Consider the following 5,529-nt stretch of genomic DNA (forward strand, 5'->3'; position numbering starts at 1 on the left):
TGGTGCGTTTTCTCCCGTATCAATGTCACATGACTGCATAATGGAAGTCTATGGGGCAGTGACGCTCACATAGACACAAGCAAGGAGAGAGGCGTTCAGAAGTGCATGTGACACCCGACTCCCTGATAAATACTTTTGAGATGTCTCTCTGAAGTCAAAACTTTTTATATGTGACAGGTACACTATACCCATTGCTCTGTCCTTCTACCATTGTCTATTCGGAAAACAGTCCCACCCCATATGGGATTTTACTGTAGGAATGGTGAAATCGTTTTGACCTATTGAACTATTTTGGTTTTATTGATTTTTTTTTTGTATAAATATGCATACACATAGCCTAACATAGACGTAACTTCAAGGCCCAACAGTGGGCCACCTATTGAACTATGAAACACCAAAAAAGAGATATGGGGAACCCCAATGAGAAAAATCAGACCAAACTGATAATTACAAATACCAAAATTCATTTTATTAAATAGTATACAGAAAAAAACACATGCAACATTAAAAACAAGACCTGGGGAGGCGGGGGACCAGATTTCTGGGACTCATTGTAACAGTAACACTCCATCCACATACATACTAATGTAGGGCATATGTAAACATTCATACAGCATAAAGTGCAAAAGGTAAAGTGCTAGTGCTATGTTGCTACAGTATGCTGCTTAGAATAAAACACATGTGTAAACCCAAACAAGGATGCTGGTTACCAATACCAGTAGGTACTATATGTCCCAGTCCACTGGTCACCCACCTCACACTCCAACGCCGTTTCGCACCGCTTCGTCAGGGAGTAATGAGGTGGGGGTCCAGGGATCTTAAATATCTATCCCCATGTGGTGATTGGCTGAATGTAAATTAACACCTGGAACTGTTTAGTACCTGGCGGTGCAGGAGCGCCATAACGCGCGGTGCGGCAAACAGCGCCGTCGGCGCCGGACGTGACGTCAGGCGTGATGACGCCATCCGCCACGCAAGCGCCGCCAGAGCCGGCCGCCGCCCCGCGCATGCGCACCGCACCGCTCACATTCCGGCGGCCATTTTACCTAAGGGAACAGTTAAGGGCACATGTGATGCAGCCATGCAATGAAATACAGAATAGGACCAAGGCTCAAAAAGGGAATAATAAGTAATAATCTATAATACAATGTCATGTAGTCATATACCATCCTAATCATAATGATTTAGATTGTAGTAACGAATATGCATATTGAAACTAATCGAATTCATAACCATACTAAAACAAGCCAAACACCTATTGAACTATTTTGGATATTCTGCACAAGGTTTCCCTCTGCTTACGTTTTAGAAAGCAGCAGTGCATAAGACATGAATTTAAAGGGGAATTCCACTCAAACAGGACTTTTGATATGTTGCTGCCCATGATGAGACTAACAATTCCCTCCATAATTGTTATTATCTATTCAGTCTCCTTCCCCCAGTTCTGAACTGCTGCTTTCTGCTGAAGACACAAAAATCTGTGTGTGAGCTATTTTCTCTATCTCCCACTCCTCCAACGGCTGATGTAAACAAGTCCCTGACTGGCTTTATCTGCAACTTTGTAGCTTCTTAGAAATGCTGAGAGGGTTATTCTGAGGTCAAGTTGCTGATAAACTCACTGTGATTAACCCTTCCAGCATTACAAAGAAGCTATAACGTTGCAGATAAAGCCAGTAAGGGACTTGTTTAAATCAGCCGTCGGAGGAGTGGGAGACAGAGAAAAAAAGCTCACACACAGATTTTTGTGTTTTCAGCAGAAAGCAGCAGCTCCGAACTGAGGGAAGTAGACTGAATAGATAATAACAAGTATGGAAAGAATTTTTAGTCTCACTATGGGCGGCAACATATCAAAAGTTATGTTTGATTGGGGTGTACAGGACGTTATATACTACGACTGATGCACCATACAGTATTACCTCTTCTGTACCTCCGTATGCCTCCGCTATCACACAACAGTACACAGTTTTATGGTAGATTCTGTATAAATCCAACAGAAAAGATATACAAAAAGCTGTATCAGTCTACAATATGGAGGCACCGCGCGTCATCGTACACAGCGCCTGAGGTTCTGCAGCTGACCGTTAGTTTGCCTGCACATTAATGCGCAGATGATACGGCAGCAACTTCCATCAGGTCGTTATAGTGCAGGTAATCCGGGTGAACGGCCATGGTGGGGCCCGGACATATGGGTGTAGATATATATATATATATACCTGTATTATACCTCTTATTTGTGTTTTGCAGAGCACCTCTTTAACATTCTTGTATATCACCTGTTTATGACGGCGTTTCTAAAGTTTGATACTGGCGACAATGTTATCTGATAGAATATTATTACACTGAACTCATCCTGACATGTAGTCTGCACCAGCTTGCTTGCTTCCTAGGAATTTCCATACACATGGAGGTGCAGCCCGATGGTGTAAATAATAATATTCATAGATTTTATAAACTTTTATTATTAGATCAACAGTAATAAAAGTTGTGTTTTTGCAAGTTACTGTTATTTGTCTAGAAGGTTCTATTAAAGGAGAACTCCGGCCAGGGGCAAAAAATCGTTACGGCCAGGTGTCCACTTCTCCTAGTTTCCGGGTACGTCACAGATGGGCGGGATTTAGCCTCCTTAGCCAATCAGTGACAGCAGTGGTGTCCCACCCCAGTCACTGACTGGCTGAACAGGGCATCTGTCAATCGGATCGGGATGTGATAGGAGGGGACTAAGAAAACAGCCGGCTGGTCCAGGAGCAGCGGCACTGCGCCGGCATCTATACATGTGAATAGAACATCGAGAACTAGTTTATTCTTTGAGCGGAGAGAGGAGGCGCACGAGAAATCCCATTGAAGCAATAGGAGAGGTTGAATAACAAGCCAACTCCACGGGGCGGATTCCACTTGGAAATTCCACCCCTTGTGCTCTGTGTGCACAGGCCCTAATAAAGATGTCATACAGGCGCTCTCCTATTAGACTCTATTCACATTAGCCCCATGTGTCTGATCCACCAGGATTATGCCGTCCCATCCTATTCAGCTGTACTACTAGTATAGAGCTGTCATATGACGCTGATATATTTCAAGGAACTTAGAGGTAACTTTCGATATTCTGTATAATAAGGAATACAGTATATATGATAATATGCATCTTACTGGCTCTGGAACCTCTTTCTCTAGACATAGTGGAACTCCCTGTCCGTCTCTGAATGATATACATCAACCAGGACAGAAAACTGTATAATGCGTACTGCAGCTGCTGAAGAACCTCTTTTTAAGGCCAGTTTCATACGTAACGGATCCGCACCAGATTTCACGCTGCACATTCACTGCGGATCCCTTGCCTGTCATTTTCAATGACAATACAGCTGGATTTACATCTAACGATGTCCGTGCAGCCCTTACTGCCCGATTATCGGGCCAAGTAATAGGTCCAGTCAACGAGCACCGATCTAGCAGATCGGCAATCGTTTACTGAGATGATTGGGCCGTAGTCGGCCTGTGTAATAGGACCCCTACCTTCATCCTCATGCGGAATGGGGGGGGTATCAGCAGGTTAGATTAGTCTCCCTTTAAAGGGGTACTCCGGCCCGGAGGTATTTTTAAGGGGGGCGGTTATTGACAATGGCGATCACTTACCTCCCCGGTTCCAGCGCCGGGTCTGGGATTGCGCCGCCCCGTACACCCCATGAGACGTGACGTCTCAAGGCAGCTCAGCCATTCAGCGGCCGAGGCATGACTCCACTACGGCCGCCGAATGGCTGAGCTGCCATGAGACGTCACGTCTCATGCCGCAGCTGACATCAGGAAGCGGCCACGGGGCGGCGCGATCCGGGCAGGTAAGTGATCACCGTCGTCTATAACCACCCCCTCCCTGGCCATTGCTTAAAAATACCCCTGAGCCGGAGTACCCCTTTAAACCATACCCCCTCTTCTGATTCATATACAGATCTGTGCTCAGAAAAGTTGAGAAGCGCACACATAGTGGAGCTGGACAAGCTTTGTTGGTGCCCAAGTAGTTTAAAGGATAAGTCCGGGTCGGCTTTTTTTTTTTTTTTTTTTTTTTAAATGCTGACCCTGGACTTCTCCTTTAAGAATATCCCCCCCCCCCCCCCCCCTTCTCTGAAAACGGCACTAGAGATGAGCAAATCGCTAAGGGCCCTGTTCCACCGGACGATTATCGTTCGCATAATTGTTAACGATTAACGATCTCAAACGACCGCTATTGCGAAAGACCTGAAAACGTTCGCTCATTTCCATGGAACGATAATCGTTACTTATGATCGTATTTGCGATCGTTTTTTCTTCGCTATTGCGTTCGTATCTACTGCAAACGACCGAACGATGTCTTATTCAATGCGAACGTTTTGCGAACGAGCAACGATAAAAATAGGTCCAGGTCCTGTAAAGCGATCAACGATTTCTCGTTCGGACGTTAATCGTTAACGGCATTTCAACCGAACGCTTATCGTTTAGATTCGAACGATTTAACGATAATCTGAACGATAATCGTCCGGTGGAATAGGGCCCTAAGGTCAACGAAGCGCTGAGTTTGATCAGCGTTCCGCTCATAAAGCCCGCAGGAACCTTCAGCCCTCCAGCTGTTGCAAAACTACAACTCCCATCATGCCTGGACAGCCTTCGGCTGTCCAGGCATGATGGGAGTTGTAGTTTTGCACCAGCTGGACGACTGAAAGTTCCCCATCCCTGCTCAGTAACTACATGAGTGATGGGAATTGAAGTTTTGAGTAATCTGGGTGTGCAACACTGAGGGTGGTATTACACGGAACGATTATCGTTCGAAAAATCGTTAAATTGTTCGGATTTGAACGATAATCATTTCGTGTAATAGCAGGCAACGATTAAACGACCAACAAGAAATCGTTGATCGTTTAATAGGATCCGGACCTATTTTTATCGTTTGATCGTTCGCATATCGTTCGGTGGAATAAGAATTCACAGCTGAAATGTACGCAATATCGACGACTAAACGACCGCAAGAACGATCATAAATAACGATCATCGTTTCGTGTACTTGGGCGAACGATTTTGGGTCGTTTGCTTTAGCGGTCGTTTAAGATCGTTTATCGTTAGTCGTCGAAAAATTGCTTGGTGTAATAGTACCCTGACTTACACCCTAGCACATCATCTGCCAGTGCTCACCCTCCCCCATTCCTGTAATATATTTTTAGAGCACGTTCACACGCTGCAGTTTTTGCCCAATACTCTTTATAGGGAATATAAAATGTGCAAATTACGAGCCTATGCAGCAGTTATATACTAGTCCAGCTCATATAGGAAATACACAAGACCTATATGGTGTTTAAAGTCGATAAAAACAATTTATTATTATTAAAAAATAAAAAAATTCTTGACCTGCGCTAGCCGGGACTCGAACCCGGGTCGCAAGAATGGGAATCTTGCATGATACCCCTACACTACTAGCGCCCGTGGGAGCTGCACACACGCGCCCTTTAATAGACGCCGGGCGGGCAGTAGCTATACAGGTCTGTGAGGGGGCGTGGCCTTGTGACGTCACGC

General features: G+C 45.1%; 1 non-coding gene across 1 annotated transcript; it reads right to left on the reverse strand.

Annotated features, from left to right (window-relative positions):
- Nucleotides 1-5,365: 5,365 nt before the first annotated feature.
- On the reverse strand, nucleotides 5,366-5,436 carry TRNAG-CCC (transfer RNA glycine (anticodon CCC)). The gene has a single exon. It is a non-coding gene; the product is annotated as a tRNA-Gly (tRNA).
- Between the last annotated feature and the right edge of the window lie 93 nt (nucleotides 5,437-5,529).

Source organism: Dendropsophus ebraccatus, chromosome 3 (genome assembly GCF_027789765.1).
Source record: "Dendropsophus ebraccatus isolate aDenEbr1 chromosome 3, aDenEbr1.pat, whole genome shotgun sequence".
Classification (NCBI taxonomy): Eukaryota; Metazoa; Chordata; class Amphibia; order Anura; family Hylidae; genus Dendropsophus; species Dendropsophus ebraccatus.